Source organism: Puma concolor, chromosome B3 (assembly GCF_028749965.1).
Source record: "Puma concolor isolate L17-30 chromosome B3, mPumCon1.1.hap2, whole genome shotgun sequence".
Taxonomy (NCBI): Eukaryota; Metazoa; Chordata; class Mammalia; order Carnivora; family Felidae; genus Puma; species Puma concolor.
This window is the reverse complement of record NC_141672.1, coordinates 5,023,724-5,043,664: the sequence shown is the minus strand read 5'-3', so window position 1 is coordinate 5,043,664 and position 19,941 is coordinate 5,023,724.

Here is a 19,941-nt window from a genome sequence, read left to right as displayed (position 1 = left end):
AGGAGGCCCAGTTGAGGGTCCCGTCACCCCTGCCCGTCGCCTCCACCTCCACTCAGGGGGAACGCCTGCCACCAGCAATGTTGCCCTCAGCAGTCACTTCTGTCTTTATCATCCACACTGTTGCCATCACCTTGATCTTCACCTCCATCAGTGAGACAAGAAGAGAGCACAGGCCCTGGCACGTAGCGGGTGCTCAGTCAATGCCGCTCGGCTCTCGCCCCGTCTCACACGCTCACCCAGGCATCTCGCGGTCTCAAATCTAACGATGTTAACAAAAGCAGCGGTGACTGCCATTATGCTCACTGCATGCCCAATATATCCAACAAAAGCTCAAAGGCAGCCGTTTACTGAATCCTTGCCACCCTTCAGTGCCCGTAAAGAAGCCGAGGACAGAGAGCTGAAGTGTCCTGACAGAGGGCACCGTGTTTGCTTCGAGGACAGAGCTGAGACGAGAGCCTGTTATCGGCGGCGGGGATCGCGGGGCTCCCTCCCTACTCCATCCGGCCGCAAGAAGTGAGCCCGCTTCGCCCCCGCACACACACTCACACACATGTACACGCACGGCAAACACGTCCACTCACACACCACACACATCACACCCACTTACGCACGCACCTGCCACAGCCACTTGCGTATACACTCACTCAAACCCGTGTACGTGCACACACCGAACACCCATCCTTACGGTCATCCACACTCAGACCTACGCATGCACAGAATTATCCACAGGCACGCACACATAGACACCGCACACATACAAACACCAGTGACGGTTAACTTTCTGTGTCAGCGTGGCAGGGCCATAGTGCCCCGATATTTGCTCAAGCCTTATTCTGACTGGCACACGGAGGGGGTCCTTTGCGTGAGAGTAGCATTTACATCAGTGGACTTTGAGGGGCGCCTGGGTGGCTCAGTCGCCTGAGCATCCAACTTCAGCTCAGGTCATGATCTCGTGTTCGTGGGCCCGAGCCCCAAATCCCGAAGCCTGCTTTGGATTCTGTGTCCCTCGCTCTCTGCCCCTCCCCTGCGTGTGCTCTGTCTTTCTCTCTCTCTCTCTCTCAAAAAATAAAATTAAATGTTAAAAAAAATTAAAAATAGGTAAACCAGTGGATTCTGAGTAAAACAGATTGCCCTCTGTAATGTGGGTGGGCCTCATCCAATCAGTTGAAGGCCTGAATAGAATGAAGCCTGACCTCCCTTGAGCAAGACAGAACTCTGCCACAGATAGCCTTTGGACTTGAACTGAAACTCTTCCCTGCTGGCCTGAGCTGCAGATTTTGGACTTCCCAAGCCTCTCCATAGTTTCAGGAGCCGATGAGCCAATTTCTTAAAATCTCTCTCTCTCTCTCTCTCTCTCTCACCACCCCCCTCTTGTTAGTTCTGTTTCTCTGGAGAACCCTGACGAAGACACACGTATACATCCACGCACAACGTGCAAATAGTCACACACACGTACCCACACTCACACACACACACGTGCCCTTCCGTAAAGGCCCAGCGGGATGATCTGCGAGCCAGTACGGGCCGTCCTCAGACCTCAGGGCCGGGGACTCGTGTCACTCCCGGCCGGGTCCAGACACCACTCCTGAGGGCAGGTCTACTTGTTTATCTTTTGGGGCTCCTAGAGGGGACGCGTTGTCCTTGAACCCGCCCCAAGGAACTCGGTGTCGATACACAGTGGTTGCTGGTGTCGAACTCAGTGAACAGGAAAGCAGGCGCTTTCGGCTGGGTGACTTTGGCACAGGCTGGCCCCTGAGATGCTTCTGGCCGAGCAAGGGGAGGGCTCACCTCTCTGTGGCTCGTGCCACGCGATGACACCCGCAGGCGTGGGCTCCTCTGCCTCAGGAGGTAGAGACCGACAGGCAGGGTAGAGGGGTTGTTCCAGAAGACCCTGGCCCCATCTCACCCCTGAGCAAGGGCGGGAAGTCGCCACTGGTGGCTGGGCCGTGGTGGGCATCACCCAGAGAAGACCCAAGCTCCCTCGCTGGTCTCGGATCAACGTCGCCGGGGTCAGAAACACGAACCAGGTGAAATGGGAGCTCTCGCGGAAACACCTGCCGTAAACGTCTGCTTCGGCTTCTCAACACGTGGGAATGATGCCACCCCTTCCTCAGACAGAAAAAAAAACAATTTTAATCGACAGCAGAACTCGTAGCAGAAGGTTCCTGATCTCCATGGGAGTCTGGCTTTCCAAGGGAAGAACTAATGAAATCCCAATCAGTGGCAATCACAGCTGGCCGAGCACATTTGGGAGCATTTGGAAGACGTCATGTTACCTGACACCTAAGGGCAGCGGGTCCAAATGTGACACAGAGCAGAGCAGGCCAGGAGGCCAGCAGGGCCGGGTCAGCGAGGGGCGGGGCGGGGGGGGGGGTGGGAGACCCCGGACGGGGGGCCGGACTGTTGAACCCTCCCAGCCCCCCCATCAGACATCTACCTGGAGAACAAGAAGGAGGTGGGATGGCCAGAGGATCCGCTCCGGGCAGGCCTTTTAATCCCTCAACCACACACTCTGAAGACGGTGATAGGAGCCCATTTGACATCTGAGAAAACGGAGGTCATAAGATGACCATGCATGTTTCGTTAATACAGAAGAAGGAGGCACCTGTCCGCCCACCTCTGCTGTTTGGGGGTGTGTCCTTGCAGGCATAACTGGTCTGATAAGGTGCCGAACCTTCTGGTTTTACTTGGCAAGGCCATGGGCTCCTGACCCTTGTCACTGAAAGCAAGCCCCTCTGAGATGACCTTGGGAGGCCCACGCAGGGGTGTCCTCTTGTCTGTCCCCGAGATCCGAGAAGGCTCCGTGTTCTCTCTCTTGCACTGCTGAGTGTGTTGGAATTCTGTCCAGACTTTGTACGCACTTTCCCGCTGTCTTCCGTGCATGTAAGCCTGATTGCGCCTACTCCAGAGTAAAGGGAATTCTCTCCTCCCAGACTCTTCTGGGACGGAAGAGTCTTCTGCGGGCAGGTCTGTCCTACTTCCCCAGCACACAGTGGAGTGGCGGTCGGGGGCCGTGACCCTACTCATCACCTGGCCTGGAGTCCAGCCAGAAGTCTTGGGGATCTCAGGGAGGATATCTGCAGGCGAAGGCAACCATCCTTCCTTGTCGAGAGGTTATCTGCACAAAATGCTATCACACGCCACATTGGCCCGGGACGCAGAATGACCCAAGGGCCCCGCAAACTCAACAGGTGCCCAGAGGCTGAAGACGGTGATGATGCCATTGACCGCACAGCCCCGTGCTGCGTCCAACACGCGGCCACGGCGGCCAGTTCCGTCCGTGCTTGCCAAACCCTCGCCTGCCTCTGAGACACGGGCTCCTCTCTCATGCACGTGACCCCGGAGACCCGTCCACGTTCCTGCGAATATCAAGCAAGGGCTGGTTCCTTTCTGTGGCTGGGCGGTGCCCCCACGTTCGCCCAGTTTGCTCCTTGGGCGGGTCCTTGCCATGGGTCCGCTCTGACGGGCCCAGGTACACCACTCTCAGCGTCTCGTCAGGAGCCGCCGTTTGCCTTTCTTCACTGAGTCAGGCTTCGCCCATCGCGGTCCGGCAACGCGAACACTATTATTATGCTGTTTATCGGCCTTCTTTTTCTGACTCGGCCTCTTCCATGAGGTACAGATGGATCCGGTGGAGGAACGCTAATTGCACACGGCCCCGCTCTCTTAGGTCGGTCAAACACACAATCTGCACGCGTCTTAACACCATCGACCGCTTTATTTTTGAGAAGCTGAACATGTTTTATATGTACAACTCCTGTAGCCCCTAGGTTTGGAGGGCTGGCTGTATCTTGTAGAAAACTCTCCTCGCCTACGTTAATACTTGCCCAATGAGATTACAGCTCCGTTTCCCTTTTGTATTTGCCGTGTGCCACCAGCTCACCAGAGGTGGGATCCGCGAGGAATGAAAGACAGGAACGTCAGACACCGAGCACGGACACTCGCCTCCTGAGTGCTCTTTGGGGATATGCACCGTAAACTTAAAAGCAGCATCTTGATGAGGCCCGCGCTGCACAAATCCTGCTCCGAACCACACTGATCCCCAGCGATAGGGTGGCCGCACTCAGGTGCCCGACGACTTCTGTCCCCCCCACCCCCCGTGGCCCTATAAGAAGACGTGTGCCTCTTGTTGAGGGTGTCATGGTGGCGGGGACGCAGCCTCAGTTATGGGCAACGCGCTTCCAGGACCACAAGGCAGCTGAGGCTTTGAACAGAGTGGGGGACTTGTCCTCACACCCCTTGTTCGTGTCTTGACTTCACCATCAGACCACTTGCGAATGGAGCTCACAGACGGGCTCCAGAAAGGCTTTCGAACACGCTCCAAACAAAAACTGCACCAGGGATGCAACCTCAGCTTGCACGTCACCCGACGGCCAGTGTGGGCAGTGCCTGGTGCCTTCCGTGAAGGGCTCTCGGCTCTGAACGCCGGCGGCGCCCTGGCCCGAGCCACTGCGCCCAGAAGCCGCCGTCCAGAACCAAGTGGCCCCAAATGATCTCTGAAAGAGGTATTTCTGAATTAGACAAAAATTACATATGTATATGTCTACAGTTATCGTTCCTGGTGTCCTTTATCCCATTGTGAAGGCTCCAGTGTCCATGTGGTATTTGTTTCCTTCTGCCACAAGGACTTTCTTTAATTTCTTTCCTTTTCTTTCCTTTGCTTTTCTTCTCTTCTCTTCTCTTCTCTTTTCTCTTCTTAACCGACTGAGCCACACGGGCGCCCCAAAATATGTCTTTCTCTTGCCTTCATTTTTGAAAGATTGATTGATTGATTGATTGATTTTGGCTGGGTATAGAAGGGAAATCTGGCAGTTTTCTCTCTTTTGGTATCTGTAGGTGTCTCCCTTCTTACATGCACTGCTCTGATGAGAAGCCTCTGTTCCTCTGGGCTTACAGTGTGGTTTTATTCTTAGTTGCTTCCAAGATTTCCTCTCCAACACCACATTTAAGCAGTTAGGTGAGGCTGTGCCTTGCTACAGCTTTCTTCATGTTTCTTGGGCGTGGGGTTCATTGGACCTCTGTGCTTATCCATCGACTTTGTAAAATTTTCTGCCATTATTTTTTCAAACATTTTTTTTCTGCCTCTCCTCCCTTACTTCAGGGACTAATTTTCATACCCATCCAGCCACTGGAAGTCATCCCAGAGCTACCTGATAAGAAAACATTTACTTTTTCCAGTGTTCTTCCCCTGTATATTTCATCGTGGATAGTCTATTCCGAAGTCTTCACGTTAACTAATCTTTTCTTCTACGGTGTTTAATCTTCAGTTCGTCCCACCCAGGGTGTTTTCATCCCAGACACTGTGTTTTTTGTTCCTTGACGTTTGACTTGCACCTCTTTTCTCAGTCTTTCCTTTTGCTTGTAGAACACAGAGCACAGAGTTAACTATTTTTATCATGTTTCCCATCTTTGATTGAGTTTTCTCTTCATTATGGTCGGATTTTCCTGCAACTCTACATACCCAGGTAATTTTTTTACTGGATTCCACACACTGTAAATTTCCCCCCGGCAGGTGCTGGATATGTTTCCATCCCTAATAAATATTTTTGAGCTTTGTTTTCAGGCATAGTTGCTTGGACACAGTTGGATCCTTGGAGGCTTGGTTTTAAATTCTGTTAGGTAGGTTTCGGTCTGGCACGAATTATACCCCAGGGCTGAGTCGGTACCCTCTGAGCGCGCTACCCAACGCCCATGACCGCGACGTTTTCCAGGTGGGCTGGGGAGCTCCCCACCCTGCCCGAGCGTGGGTGCTGTTATCTCTGATCCGTTCAGATGCTTCTTTCCCGCCTGGGGTGGCTTGCTCACGCGTGTGCGCTGATCCCTCCCCCAGTGAATGCCCCTCCTCAGACTCTGAGTGCCCCCTCTGTGCCTCTCTCTCTCTCCACACTCTGCCTGTGGACCCCGTTTGCCCCTCGCTTCCCGGCCCATCTCCTCCACAAGGGAAGGCCCCGGCTTCTGTCTGGGCCCCCTCCCCGATGGTCGCCTGGAAGCCGTCTCCGGGCAGTAAGCCGAGCAGCCACAAGGGCTCACATGGCTTGTGTCTCCCACCCCTCAGGGATCACCATCTTGACCTGTTTGTCGTCCAATGTCTGACAGCTGTTGATTGCCTACATTTGGTCCAGACTTCTCATTGTTTCAGGCAGGAGGGTAAATCTACTCCTTGTTATTCCTTCTTGGCCAGAGGCAAAAGCTCATCAAATATTTGCTGGATGTCAAAGATTTACTAAGTGCCAAAGACGGTTGAAGGTCAGGCAAACTTCTGTAGGTTTGGGATGCTTCAGAGGGCCAGATCCAACGTCTCCACCCCGGGGCGGGGAGAGCAGCGGGGCTGAGAAAATCAAAAATAAACGTAAGAAATCAATAAATTGGGGGCGCCTGGGTGGCGCAGTCGGTTAAGCGTCCGACTTCAGCCAGGTCACGATCTCGCGGTCCGTGAGTTCGAGCCCCGCGTCGGGCTCTGGGCTGATGGCTCGGAGCCTGGAGCCTGTTTCCGATTCTGTGTCTCCCTCTCTCTCTGCCCCTCCCCCGTTCATGCTCTGTCTCTCTCTGTCCCAAAAATAAATAAACGTTGAAAAAAAAATTTTAAAAAAGAAATCAATAAATTGTATACGGTATAATATTAGTTTGCTGGGGACGCTTCAACAAACACCACGGACCGGGTGGCTTACGCCAGAGAAGTTTGCTTTTTCACGGTTCTGGAGGCCACAAGGCCAAAAGCAAGCTGTCGGCAGGTTGGTTTCTCCTGAGGCCTCTCTCTTTGGCTTGTAGACGGCTTCATCCTCCCGTGTCCTCCCGTGGACTTCCCTCTGCACGTGTCTGTCTGTGTCCTGATCTTCCCTTCTTATAGGATGCCAGGCACAGGGATCAGGGCCCAGCCCGGTGACCTCATTTAACTTAATACCTCTGTAAGACTCTATTTCCAAATACAGTCACATTTTAAGGTACTGGCGAGTAGGATTAGGACTTCGGCATATGGGTTGGGGCGGGGGAGGGTGAAATTTAGCCCATAAACAGTACATCAAACGGTAGTAAGTGCTGTAGAAGAAAAGAAAAAAAAGCAGATAAGGTTTGGGGCATCACGATGCTGAAGGCACACATTTGAATAGGGTCTTACGGAGAAGGTGATGCTGTGGTCTCTGCCCTCTATGCCCGCCCGAACCTTAGTGTGACCGGAAGGGTCTTCGAGCCACCGAGAAACCAGAGCAGTGTCCCTGGAGGGACCTCGTTCCAATCCTTGGACGGCCGGCCGAAAGCCACCCCCTCCCTTAGCAGCACCCGCTGCTGGGCCAAGCCTGGGACGGACACAGAAAGGAAAAACTGACCACGAGCAGGGCTCTCAGGGGCTCGAGGCCCTGAGCCCCGCCCAGGCCGTAATTAATGGAGACACATGCTTTCAGAGTTTACACATGTTTATTCTACAAAATCTAGGACTCAGATCTGATGAGAAAATGCATTTTTCCTGGTGAGCGTCTGGGTCCGATCAGACCTCTTGTGACCGAGGGCAGCTGAGCTGAACCGCTCACACGGTTCAAGAGGAAACATCTGGAAGGCTGTCCTTTGAGTTCGAAATGTGCTGTATCCATGGCAGTCGATCCCCTCCTGCTGGGTGGGGCCACGCCTTCCCCACCCCCACCCCCAAACATAAGCCCCTTCCCCAGATGAAGGGGTCACCTTCGAATGGTGCTTGTACCCAGCATAGTGGCACTTCCTTCCCACGGGTCCGTGTACTACGTGGCCCTCTCCATTGCCGGCCAGGTGTCCATACCAAGAAATGTGGGGACCTTTCTCTTGCCGCCCCCCCCCCCCCCCCACTGCCAGTCACAGCCCATCCCCTGCAACCTGCAGGTTCCCAGCTGCCTTCTCCATGCTTGGGCCTTCAGGGGTCAGAGTCCCCAGTTCCTGCCACCACACCAGCCTCGCAGACACGCCTTGTCCCACATCCAGCCCGACCCACCCTCTTCAATCTCCTTCACACCAGTGACTGCCCTGAACCCCACCCCCACCCCTGCCACCATGCCTGGTCAGTCCTCCCCTGTGCCAGCCTGTGCGCCCTCCTGGGCCGGAGCCCTGCCATCTGGACATGACAGCCAAGAGGCTGGGGCCATTTGAGGGCATGGCTCTTAGGAAAGCTGATGCCCGCCGCCTGGGGTCACGGGAGCCAGCTGAGGGCACTGCACAAAGATGCACCCAACATCAATGTGTGTTTTCCAGTCTTGTTGCTGCCCCTGCCCTCCTGTCATCTCAGAGCCCACCACGCAGAGGCTGGGGGGGTCCTCCCAAACCCCGTGGGCACCGAGAGGCACGACGGGAGACAGGGGAATGGTTGCAGGGAGGGAGGAAGCAGCTTCTTCCCGTGGCTGTTTCGACCCCAGCCCGTGGATTTCTTCCAAATCTCCCGGTTTTGTAGCTGCACAGAAACAACTCATTTTTTAATTTTTTATAATGTTTATTTATTTTTGACAGAGAGAGAGAGAGACAGAGCATGAGCCGGGGAGGGGCAGAGAGAAGGAGACAAAGAATCCAAAGCAGGCTCCAGGCTCCGAGCTGTCGGCACAGAGCCCGACGCGGGGCTCGAACCCACGAGCTGCAAGATCATGACCTGAGCCACCCAGGCGCCCCTAACTTCTTAAAACTTTTGGAAAACTTTCCTGAAACGTTAAAAAAAAAACCCTGCCCTCCTCTTTTGTGCCAAGCCACAAACCCTAAAGGAGGCAAAACCGAACCAAAACCCCAAACTTCATCTTTGAAACTCAGGCAGCCATAGACCTTGCAAAGCACCCCCCCCCCCCCCGTCTGCTGATGGGGCCTGGCCCACCCAGCCCTGTGGGTGAAGAGCTGCCCTTGGCTGTGGCCCCCACTCCGCCCTTTGTCTGGACACCCCGGAAGCTTCCGGAGCACAGCGACAGGTCTGGCTCCAGGTCGGTGCCCTTCGACAGTCCAAGACTTCACTTTCAAACAGTTTGACTCACCAGTACTGGGTGTGGCATTTTTCATGCAGGGCTTGTGGGGGTAGCACATAACGTACTTCCGGTAGCAAACCGAGGCCCCTTAGAAGCGTCCCGACACCCCAGGCAGCTCTTCCCGCAGTGACATGAGTCCACGGACATGGACTGGTCCCACTTCTGTCCGGAACGTATGGAAGCAGCCTGGGGTGTCGGGGAGGATGTGGGGTCTGAACACGGCAGGCTGTGTGGACATCTTGGTTACAATTCTCTCCCCTGTGGTCTTGTCTGAGTCGCCCGCCACCATCCCCCCGCATGCCTCGGTTTCCTTATTTGTAGACTTATCCAAGGGGGGCTGCGTGAGGTTAAATTGTGATTTGTAAAAGGGTTTTATTGATTCCGGATGGGAATATGCTTTATTAACATGTGAATGCCCCCTGCGGCCCATGCAATAAAGAGAATTTTGACCTTGCAGCCTCCTTCTCCCCACCAGCCCCCCCCCCCCCAAGCTCTCCATTTGCCAGCTGGGTTTAAGCTTTTTTATGATGCAGATTTGGGCCAGAGGGCACAAAGAGAGAGGGCTCAGGAGGGAGAGAGCTCAAGAGAGAGGGGGAAAGCAAGCGGGGGTGAGCCTTACAGGCTGGGTGAGTTCCAGGGTTCCCCTTTGTTGTGGAGAAATACGGGGGGTTGGACGGGGCAAAGCCTAAAGGAGACAAAAAAGAGGCTGGAGGCGGAGTCCGGCTTGTCGTGAAGAGGCAGGAGCGAGAGGGGCTGCTGGAGAGAGAAAGAACCCTCGTGGTGGTGGTGGGGCGAGGGGGGCCCCCTGCAAGTCCTGGGATGAGGCACAGGGGAGGGGGAGGGGAGGGCTGCGTACACACGGGGTGAGGCTGTGAACTGTAGCCTCCGAATGTCGTTTCCAAAGTCCCCAGCGTCAGGTTCTGTGGTTGCCGGACTCCCGCTCTGTGTCCGCAGCTCAGCTCTGAGCCAAGGACACCAGGGGCCCTGGGTGTGTCCGGGCTGCAGACCCATCCGGGCAAAGGCTGAGCGCCTGCTATGGCCCCTGCCCTGTGGCTACTCAGGCTGGAGGATGTTGGCCACAGAGGCCTGGAATACATGTGCCTGGTGAGAGGAGGGGCGAGGGGGGCACCCAGAGGGCAAAACTCGCTCCTCTGCGGTCTGTCATTCTGTCAGAGAGGACTGTCAGCCAGGGGATGCGGTGGGGGAGAGGGGGAGGCATGGGCAGGCATCCTTGACTGAGTAAGGGCGTGTGCAAAGGTCCAGGGGCAAGAATGCCAAAGGCCTCGCTCTGACTTTCAGGTGATCTGTAGTGGGAGAAGGGAGTTTGGATTTTTACCCTGAAGGCGAAAGGAGTGGAGGGAAAGATTTAAACCCGAGGATGATGGGAGGGTCCATTAGAAAGTTTGCTTTGGCAACAGAGGAAGAGGGATGGAGGGGTGGAGATCCCACCTGCCTGCGTAAGGAGAGGTTCCTCACCTGCAGCTTCCTCAACCAGGTCAGGCGCACGCGCGCGCGTGTGTGTGTGTGTGTGTGTGTGTGTGTTCCAGCTCTGAGGGCTCTGAGACCTCAGGCCGGCGAGGGGACCCTGAACCAGAACCTCTCCCTAGTACAGGGACCCTTCCCCAGTGTCCCCAGGGAAGCTTTGAGGGGCGCAGCAGGTGGCCCCCGGCTGAGGGGGGACAGATGCTTCAGCAACAGCTGGAGGGGAACCAATTTGTTCTTTGCTACGGCCAGACGTGAACCAATTAGAGCAGACCCGACAGGGGCCCTGGTGCTGGGAGAAGAGAACACGAGAAGGGCAAATCCGGGCGTGTTAATCCTTGCCGGTACTTTCCAGCTGCCTGAAGGACAAAGCCCAGACTCACAGGAAGGTGGCCAAGACCTCGGGCTGCTCCCCCTCCTCGCCCCCACCCAGACGCAGGGGTGGTTCCAGAGGGCCTCGGGCAGAACGCTCCCTTTCCCGCCTCGACACCCGTCCAGGGAATGCCCACCTGCCTCCCGGAGCCCGGCGGGCACCGTCCTTCCCCAGCAGCCCGGCCCCGGGGCACACTTGCTGGGTCCCCTCCTGCTGCTGGGAGCCGTGGGGCCTCCACTCCGAGCCCCGGCTCCGGGCCTGCCCGTAAGGTTCCACGTCTCCGGGCTCGCCTTCCGGCCTCACGGGAGCGGTGTCCCCTGGCACCGAGGACAAGGACCCAGGAGCTGGTCAGCGAAGCTCCGTCAGTGCAGCTTGCCTGGCATCGTTGTGGGGGGTCTCAGGACCCTCCCTCACACTCCCCCTGGGCGCCCGGCGGGTCCTGGGGGAGGCGGGCTGCTACTCAGCGACCCTACGGCTCCTCTGACTTCCGTGACCCCCTCAGGGCCCCTCCGGCCCCCACCCCCGGCTGCCAGCTCTGCCAGGCTGCCATCCTGGCCCCCTCCACCCCTACTGGTTCCCGGCACCTTGCCAGCTGCGAGCCACCCCGGCGCAGGCCCCTGTGGGCCGCGGGGCCCTGCTTTCCAGCCTCTCGGCCCGTGCATGTCGAGAATGGTCTGGCCGTGCCCGAGGGCTGTAGTTCCTGGAACGGGCTCTCGAAAGAGCGAGGAGCGCGCACTGGCCGTGGGCGGCCGAGCACGGCCCTCCCTTGCCCCCGGGGTACCTGGCCAGGTAGGCCCAGGGAGTGTGGTCCTGGGTCCCTGTGTGGGGTGCTGTCACCACACCTGTCCCCGAGTCCCACATCCTCAACACCTCCCCACCTGGCCCCGGTCTTGAGAAGGACTGGTCCGCCCACTCCCTGAGCACCTCTTTCTAACCCATGTGGGGCCGGGGGCCGGGGGCTGGGACGCGCCTTCCCAAGTTACAGGGAAGGACGTTACACGGGGCCAGTGTCGGAGCTCTGTGGACACTGTGTGCTGAGCTGAGCTTCCTGGAGGAGGGTGCCCTGATGGAGAATGGGGAGACCCCGGCTGTGGAGGGATGGGGACCCACGGGAGAGGCAAGTGCGCAGCGGAGGCGAGGGCTAGAGACAGGTAGTCCTCTGGTGATGGGGGGCTGGGGATCAGCGGCCCCACGCAGAACCCCGCAGGCTGTGGCTCTGCTGAAGCCGAGAGGGGAGGGGTGGAGCGGGCGAGGTGGGGGGCAGGGAGGAGGCTGCCAAGGGGCTTCGGGGTGCACTCGGGGCATATCCCCTGGAGAAGGCAGATGCGGTTGCGGGAGCCCCCCCACCCCCGGGGGACCCAGACCCTCCCACAGCCCTGGACTGTGCCAGGGAAGGCTGGGTCCGCCCCGCCCCGCCGCGGGGACCTGACCCAGCAGCACCAGGGGCCACACAGCCAGGCCTCTCTGCGGTCCCAGAAGAGAGCGGGGGTCGGGCTGAGACCAGCTCAGGAGGCCTCCCGACCCGCAGACCAGCAGCCCCAGAGTCCTTTGTGCGGGCCTCCAGCGGGCAAGCAGGAACATGGTAACAGGAGCAACAGAGGAGGAACCGCAGAGACGCGGAAACACCTCCTTCTGGAAGTGAGAAGCCAGCCTGGAAGAGAGGGGGTGGAAAGGGGGGTGTTCCAGGGGGTGGGGCCCAGAGAGAACCAGGTGGGGGCAGCCACCTCCAGCCTGCCACCTGCCACCACTCCTTGGACACCCCCAGGGCCGGGAGCCGGTGGGGACCATCCTTCGGGGACAGTGACAGTGCCACGCCCGAGCTGGATTTTGGATAAGGGGACAATCAGTGCTCGATTCAGGAACATTTTCCAGAGGCCAAACTGGTGGGGGGGGGGGGGCACGCAGGCCCTGGGGGAAACCAGGCCTGGGAAGCTGACCCACGCTGGTTCGCTGGTTCGAGGCAAAGACAAGGTGAGCCAAGTTGAGAGGAGGTCCCGCTAAGGACAGCAGTGTTTCTCAAACTCAGGTGCCCGGGAGCCCCCCGGGGAAACGGCGGCAGCACCCAGGGGTCCGTGAAGCTGCTGGAAAAACACCGAGTCAAGTGTGGAGAGGAAAATCTCATGTGACTATGAACTCTCATCGCTAAGTGGCTGACGGCCCACGAAAGGGTCCTGCACGGGGACGTGACCCAAGGAGGAGTCCCCGTAAGCCCCTGTGACCAGGCTCGGCCTGAGGGTGCCTTCAAGGAGATGGAAAGTGACCAAGGAGCTCTTGGGGGAGTCTGGAGGGACCCTTCACAGCCGGCCTGGGCCCCTGCGGACAAAGGCCCGTCTCCTCCAGCCCCTTCACTGTCCCAGCGGCTCAGAGACTCCGGCCCCCTCACGCTCACACCCCCTGCGCCCTGTCCTCACAGCTTCCTGTCCCCTCGCCCCGCAGGGCTGGGTCACCGCCGCCCTCCCACCCGGCGGTCTTCGCTTCAGCCCCCCCGCCCATTAGCCAGGCCCCTCCAGCGAGGCCCACAGGACGGTGTCCGGGCCCCTCGCCCCCCACGGGAGCCCTCGTCCACTTCTTCTCTCTGGGCAGGATTTCTGGTAAGTGAAATTACCCACCTTCTTCCAAGTGACTCGGTCAGCTGTTGTTGACACGAAGTTGGGACTGTTTTTCTCCCTTGGAGACTCACAGGCCTCCAAGGACACATGCGTGGGCCCCGTGTTCAAGGACTGGAGCCTGGGGAGCCGCTGAGCCAGACCCCAAGGCCCCACCTCCTACGGCGGCTGCCCCCTTGCCCCTCACTCTGCTGTGCTTTCCTCACCACCAGGAGCTCCCCGCAGAGCCCCTCGGGCTGCCCTTTGTACCCAGTGCTTTTCAGTCCAGAATGTTCTCTCCCTCTTTCTTGCTCTGGTTTTCTGCCGTGAGCCGTCCGTGGCCCCTGCTCAGCCCTAACCCGAGGGCACGGAGGAGCGAGGTGGCCACCCTGGGCAGCTGTCCTGGGCACACTTCGCTGCAGTCTAGTGGCTTCTGTCCTCCCCTTTCTGAGGCCGGGCTGGCCAGCGGAGCTCTGTCACCCCCAGATCCACCACGAGAACCCCCCCCCCCCGCCCATGACAGGCCCAGGTGGGAGCTGCCTCCCTTGCTGGTAAAGCCTCACCTCGGCCTGGGGTGTGGAGGCACTGACGGGTGACCAGGAGTGGCAAGCAGTGTCTCCCTGCTGTCTTCGGCAAGTCAGGGAGCCCCTGGAACCACAGTCTGGGTGGCACACCCCAGGATGACCCCCAAGTCGGGGGGAGGGGGACCGGGTGGGGGCGAGTAGACAGAGCTGGCAGTGGGGCCACAGAGCCCCGACGAGGCCCTATCCTGCCACTCACGACACGGTGATGTGGTGATGTGCTGAGCGCTCGGGGTCCCGTCTTTAAAGTGGGCCGATGGGAGGGGACAATGGACATAAAACTCCCCCGGCCTGCACCACCTCCCTGCTAGATTTACCGGCGTGGCCGTCTAGAGCTCACCATCCCCTGGCCGGCCCGGTGGTTTGGAAACGTGCCCTGAGCTGTCACCGGGGGTGGTCGCAAGAAGCAGTTTTATGAAACCTGTCACAGCGTTTGCTGTCTAGAGGCTGTCGGGGACACTATCCATTTTTCATTTCAGGGCCTCCTCGATGGAGCTTCACAGGAAAAGCATGTTTCAGAGCCCAGGCTGGAAAAGTCTTTGTGCTTTCCGGAGCACTGAATGACCGCGGCCTCTCGTGGAGTCTTTTCCCAGCACCGGTGTGCAGGGACACTGCTCCATTTCAGCCCTTGGGACAGCCATTTCCAGGTTGAAGGGAGCAGACTCGTCTGCCATCCCCAGAGGTCTGACACATTTCCTGTGTGTCCTGATGGGAAGAGAGCTGGGAAGCCCTATCCTAAGGGACAGTGAAGACAATTGAACTGATCCTATTTTCCTTTTCGCTTTGGCTGCCAGGAATCTCACAGCCAGATTCAAGAACCCAATCAAAGCCACTGCACAGGGCCTATTGGTCTGCATGTTTGCTGCGCTTTTCTCCTCGGTGTTCGATTCCTACAGTCGTGTGCGTTTGCTGTAGCCTGGAAGCTTTTGTGTTTTGCTTTTCACTCATTTTTGCTATATCTTGCCTGTAGCCTGAGGCGATCCTTCGTGAAGTAAGGCAGGGTTTGCATAAATGCCCACATGTGTCAGGCATGCCATCCAAAACCCCACGGGGCCCACGGCTTCCAGGAGGGGACCCTAGTCCTTCCATTCCTGACTTTACCTCCCTGAGGCCATGCATGCTCAGAGCCTGTGTTGGATGCTGTCCTTGGACATCATCGCCCTCCATAACCCAGGGGAAATTTCTGACTCGTAGAACTTTGAGTCCAAAGGGATGCCTGGCCCTGGTCCTTCATTCTAGGTGACAGGGAAGCCAAGAGAAGCTGGGTGGCAGGTCCTAGGTCACATGATGGTGACCCTCCTGGCATTCACTCACACGGGACGTGCACCGGCTCGTCCGCCCCCAGCTTTCCTCGGGTGGCGACTCCACGTAGACATGAGATTGATTTAGCGCTATGATTAAGCATCGGTTGCCTTGGCTAGAGGTTTGGGGCGCCTCACCACGGGGCTAGTAAACGCCACCGCCAGGGCCACCGGGGAGCAGAAATGGCCGAATCCTCAGAGAGGCACAGCTCGGTCCGTGAGAAGGAAAGGAAAAGAAGCTTCCAAAGCAGCACTGGTTGGAACCCGCTGGCCCTCCTCCCCCTGGGTGCCCCGGGCGGTGCGGAATGCACATACACACACAGATCTGTGTGCTCAGATCACGTGTGTGTGCCCACACTCGCACGCATGCACTCCCATACACGGGTGCCCACGCCGCACACACACGCTCCCACGAGTACGTGCGTGCGCGCCCATAGAAACATACGTGCAACCACGTGCCCGCACGCATTTACACACACGCACACACGGACACGGGCCCCCACCCCCAGAGCCTAGGAGCGCTCTTTGGTGGTAGCCTCGGGCCCTGCCCGGGCCGTCGGCAGTGATTAATGTGGATGCCGTAATGGGTGCACTCTCCGCTGCCGGGGGCTGCTCGAAGCCTGTGGAAAGCAGCATCCGCAGCCCCGGTAGCCGGAGCCTGGGAAAAGCTGTGCCTCACTGTCAAAAAACATTGGCAGCTGGAGAGCTAGAAGTTGCAAAGCACAGGACAGCTGCAGTGCTTTTCAGAGCTGCGCAGAACGACAGCTGCAATGCGTCCCTGTCCTCAAGTCCCCAAGTCTTCCTGCAAACCCGCCCTCCCAAGGGGATCGAGGACCCCAGCCCCCACAGAGACCTCCTGCGAGCCCCTCCCCACCTCACACTGCTCCTTCCGGCACCTTCTGTGCTGATTGTGAAGGGCGCTGGGCAGGGGGGTGGGGGTCATTTGCCCCGGAGAGGCTCCGGGGCCTCCCGCACGTCCCACCCCTACCCCCTCCCTGTGCCAAGCCATGGGGCACCCCTCCTCTCTGAGCCTACCCAGAACTGGGACTGAATCTTGGTGAGAAAGATTGATGGCCAAGGATCAGAGCCCCGGGGAGGCTCCCGCCAGGCGGAGGCCTGGGGAAATTGAAAACATCACATCGACAGTGTCTCAGGACCGAGGAGCTCAGAGTGGCATCTTGAAAGAAAACCTCAGCCTGGGTTGGCGCATTAATAACTCCAGGCCCATGGGATGACGGGGGAGAGGAGACTGTGTGCTGTGATCGCCGTAGGCGTCCCTGGGACCTTGCCTCCCCTCTCCCCGGGTGCTCTGTGACACGGGGCCACCGGAAATGAATGGTGACCCCATGCTAGGTGGGTCACACATCCCCCCCCCCGCCCCCTGTACACGACAGAAGGAGCCGGGACTCCCTGTGGCCACTCACCTGGAGAGAACGGAGCAACCTCCACCAACCTCCTCCACGCACCCCCTTGGCCCCGGCCCCAAATGAGGGCACACGAGGCACACTTGTGTGTGTGGAAGCCGTGAGTGCGTTTGTCTGGACCCAAAGCTGAACATCTTACATTGGATCGTGATGGCTTATCTGCGGATGCCCGGCAGCTGGGGCGACTGGGGGCTTGGACCCAGAGTCTCACGAACAAAGGCCCTTGGGTCAATGGAACCGTTCAGTGGATCCAAGAGGAAAGGGGTGAAAACGCGGGCCGGGCTCGGGCCCCTACCACAGGTGCACCCCTGTACTGGGGCCTCCCGTCTTCCCCTCTTGGGGTGGAAGACCAGACAAGCTTCTCCAAATCCAGCAGAAAGCCCAGCAAGAAGGGGCTGGCCCTCTGCCTCCAGGAGGGTAGGGGGCCCACCGTCCCGGGACAGCACGGGGCAGTCCCCGCACCTCGGCCGCTCACGTGGGTGCAGCACACAGACGCTGTTGGAGGAGAAGCTAGTTTAGACAGAGGAAGAACGGGGAGCTGGGGAGGGTGGGTTTATGTGAATATGCAGAGAACCCCGATGAAACGGAGCGAGCTGAAGTCTGCAAGGGAAGGGGCTCAGGGACATCTGTTCCCACCCACCCACCTGCTCAACCTCACCCTGAAAGGTGCTCGACAAGGTTCCCGCAGGTCTGCAGATGCGTGTGAGAGGAAGGTGCTGCCTTACTTGCTGTGTGGCCCTGGGCAAGTGGCTCCCCCTCTCTGGGCTCAGTTTTGCCATCTGTAAGCCTAGGGGAGGGGGGAGTTGGGAGGGAATGGCTAAGGGCCAGGAAGGAGGGTAGGGCAAGGGAGAGAGGAGGGAGGGGGAGGCCGGTGCCGGCCGCCAGCGCTGGAACCACGACCTCCGACCTCTGCTGCGCCCTCCAGCTCTGGTGCATGTGACCGGCTTTCCCGGATCCCAGTCCACTGCTGGGATGAACTACAAAACAGAAAATGAAAATCGAGTGCAGTCCACGCTGGGGCCGGTCTGCGGATGGGAGCCCTGGGAGGAAGCAGAAAGGCCTTGAGGGTGGCTGCTGGATGGTGGGGTGCCACCTGGGAAAGGGCATGCTGGCCTGGCTCCAGGCCACGAGGGGGGGGGGGGGAAGGGACCCAGGGGCCCAGGGGACACGGCCGGACTGGAGGAGGGGTTCTCGAGCAAGGTGGAGGCTGGCGGCTGGGCCCCGATCTGGAGCCGGCTCCCCCGTCGAGCTGTGGGCTCTGCACGGGGATCCCCCCTGGGGCTGCCTGGAAGGGGAGAAACAAAAGGAAAATCCACAGTCCCCACCTTCCCAAGAGGGCATTTGGTGCCTCTGCAGCCCACCTGTGTGTGGGCGCAAAGCATGTGTGACGGGGGTGCATGGGTGTGTATGCGAAGCGTGTGTGCGTGTGTGTGTGTGCGTGTGTGCGTGTGTGTGCGTGTGATTGCGTAAGAGCAGAGGCGGCGATCTGGACGTGAGGAAAATCCCCAGCACCCGGGCAGGGCGTGGCCCCAAACTCCCTGGGGCAGGACAGCTGGGGTCCTGGCTGCCTGTGTCAACGGCACGTGGGGTCCGTCTCCGACCGGAGACTGTCTCCTTCCTTGGCTGGGCTGGCTGGCCTGGCACCACCGGGTGGATCCCTGCCAGGTGTCCTGGCTCGCACTGCCCCCCAGTGGCCATCCTGGGTGCCCAAGGGCCCGGGGCTGGAGTGGACACAGAGCTGGGAGACGAGGCCCCAGAGCGGCCAGGCCCGTAGCCCCCTCTGGGTGGGGAGCACGTGCCCTACGGCCCCCTCCAGGAAAATGGCAGATCTTGTGGCCCGAGACCTCAGGACCCACCAAGATGGCACCTGCTGCCTTCCGAAGGCTGTTCCTCTACCATCGGGGGATACACCTCAATGCGCCCACCCAGAGATGCCTCCTGCCTGCCAGTGGCTCCTGGTGACCTCAGCCGGGTCACATCCTTGCCCCAGACCTCTGCTGTCACATCTGGGTTAGCACAAACTGGGGCCCTCTAACCTCGGACTTAGGAGTCTGGGACTTCAAGGTGTGGCCGGGAGGGCTCTGGGAGCCACCGGGGGATATAGCCCTCGAACCGCACCCCTCAATGGAGAGCTCCCTGAGGCCCCTTCAGGCTTAGACCGTGTGGCCACAACTAGCAGTGAAGGGACCAGAGCCAGCCCACACAAGCCTCTGGTTCACAGGAAGACAACTGGAGGAAGGGACACCTCCCTGGGCCAACAGGCACGCAGGCTCCCAGAAAACCCGCAGGGACTTGGGCCCAGGGCCACGGACGGGCCCTTCATTCTCAAGAGCTGCTATTTTAGGACAGAGAGGGTGCCTGGGGGAGCAAAGTGCTTGTGAATGACAGGACAAGCGGATCTCTCAGGGCCAAGGCGACGGGGCAGGGAAGTCAGCAGCGGTCGGTGGGGTGGGGGTGGGGGTGGGGGGGGGTGGTTAGGGTTTTCTTCCACCTCGAAAGGTCCCCCAAACGGTAGCCCTGGTGTCACGGTCAGAACCCGGGCTCTCTTACACAGTCGCCAAACAGAATACCAAACCCCACTTGCATTTGCATTTCTGATCAACTCACCATGTCTGGGACCTACGGAAACATTATTTGCTGTTCGCTGGAAATTCAAAGGTAACTGGGCATCCTGTATTTTTCTTTGCTAATCTGGCAGTGGGATCACACTCCCTCCCACGGGCTCCCGTGACTTTTCTCTCGCCCTGCACAGAGGACATCCTGCAGCCCCACAGCTGGAGGAGCCATGGGAGCCTGCCATCAGGGGCCCCTCGGGTGGCAGACAACCCCCCGGGGGCCCTGACACACAGCAGCCTGGTGAAAGGGCTCCAGCGCCAACCACAGCCGCACTCACGAAGCGTGATGTGTGTTCCTTAGATCCTTCTCCAGCTTCTCCGCAGGGGTCTGGCAAAAACCCTCACTTTCTCCACACCAAGGAGCCGACAAGGACTTGTACCCACGGGGCAGAAGGACTGTTGAGAAGTTCCAGGACCCTCCTGCCTGCTTTGTGGCTGTTTTTGGATCTTACCGTCTTTGTTTTGTTCCCAGAGTCCTTAGGGCTCATCACGCAGGCGTTCTGAGCTCAGGCTGACAGGGCGGAGACAGGGGTCTTATAGCTGATTTCTTTTTTTAAGTTTCTATTTATTTATTGGGGGGGAGGGGCAGAGAGAGAGGGAGGGAGAGAGAATCCCAAGCA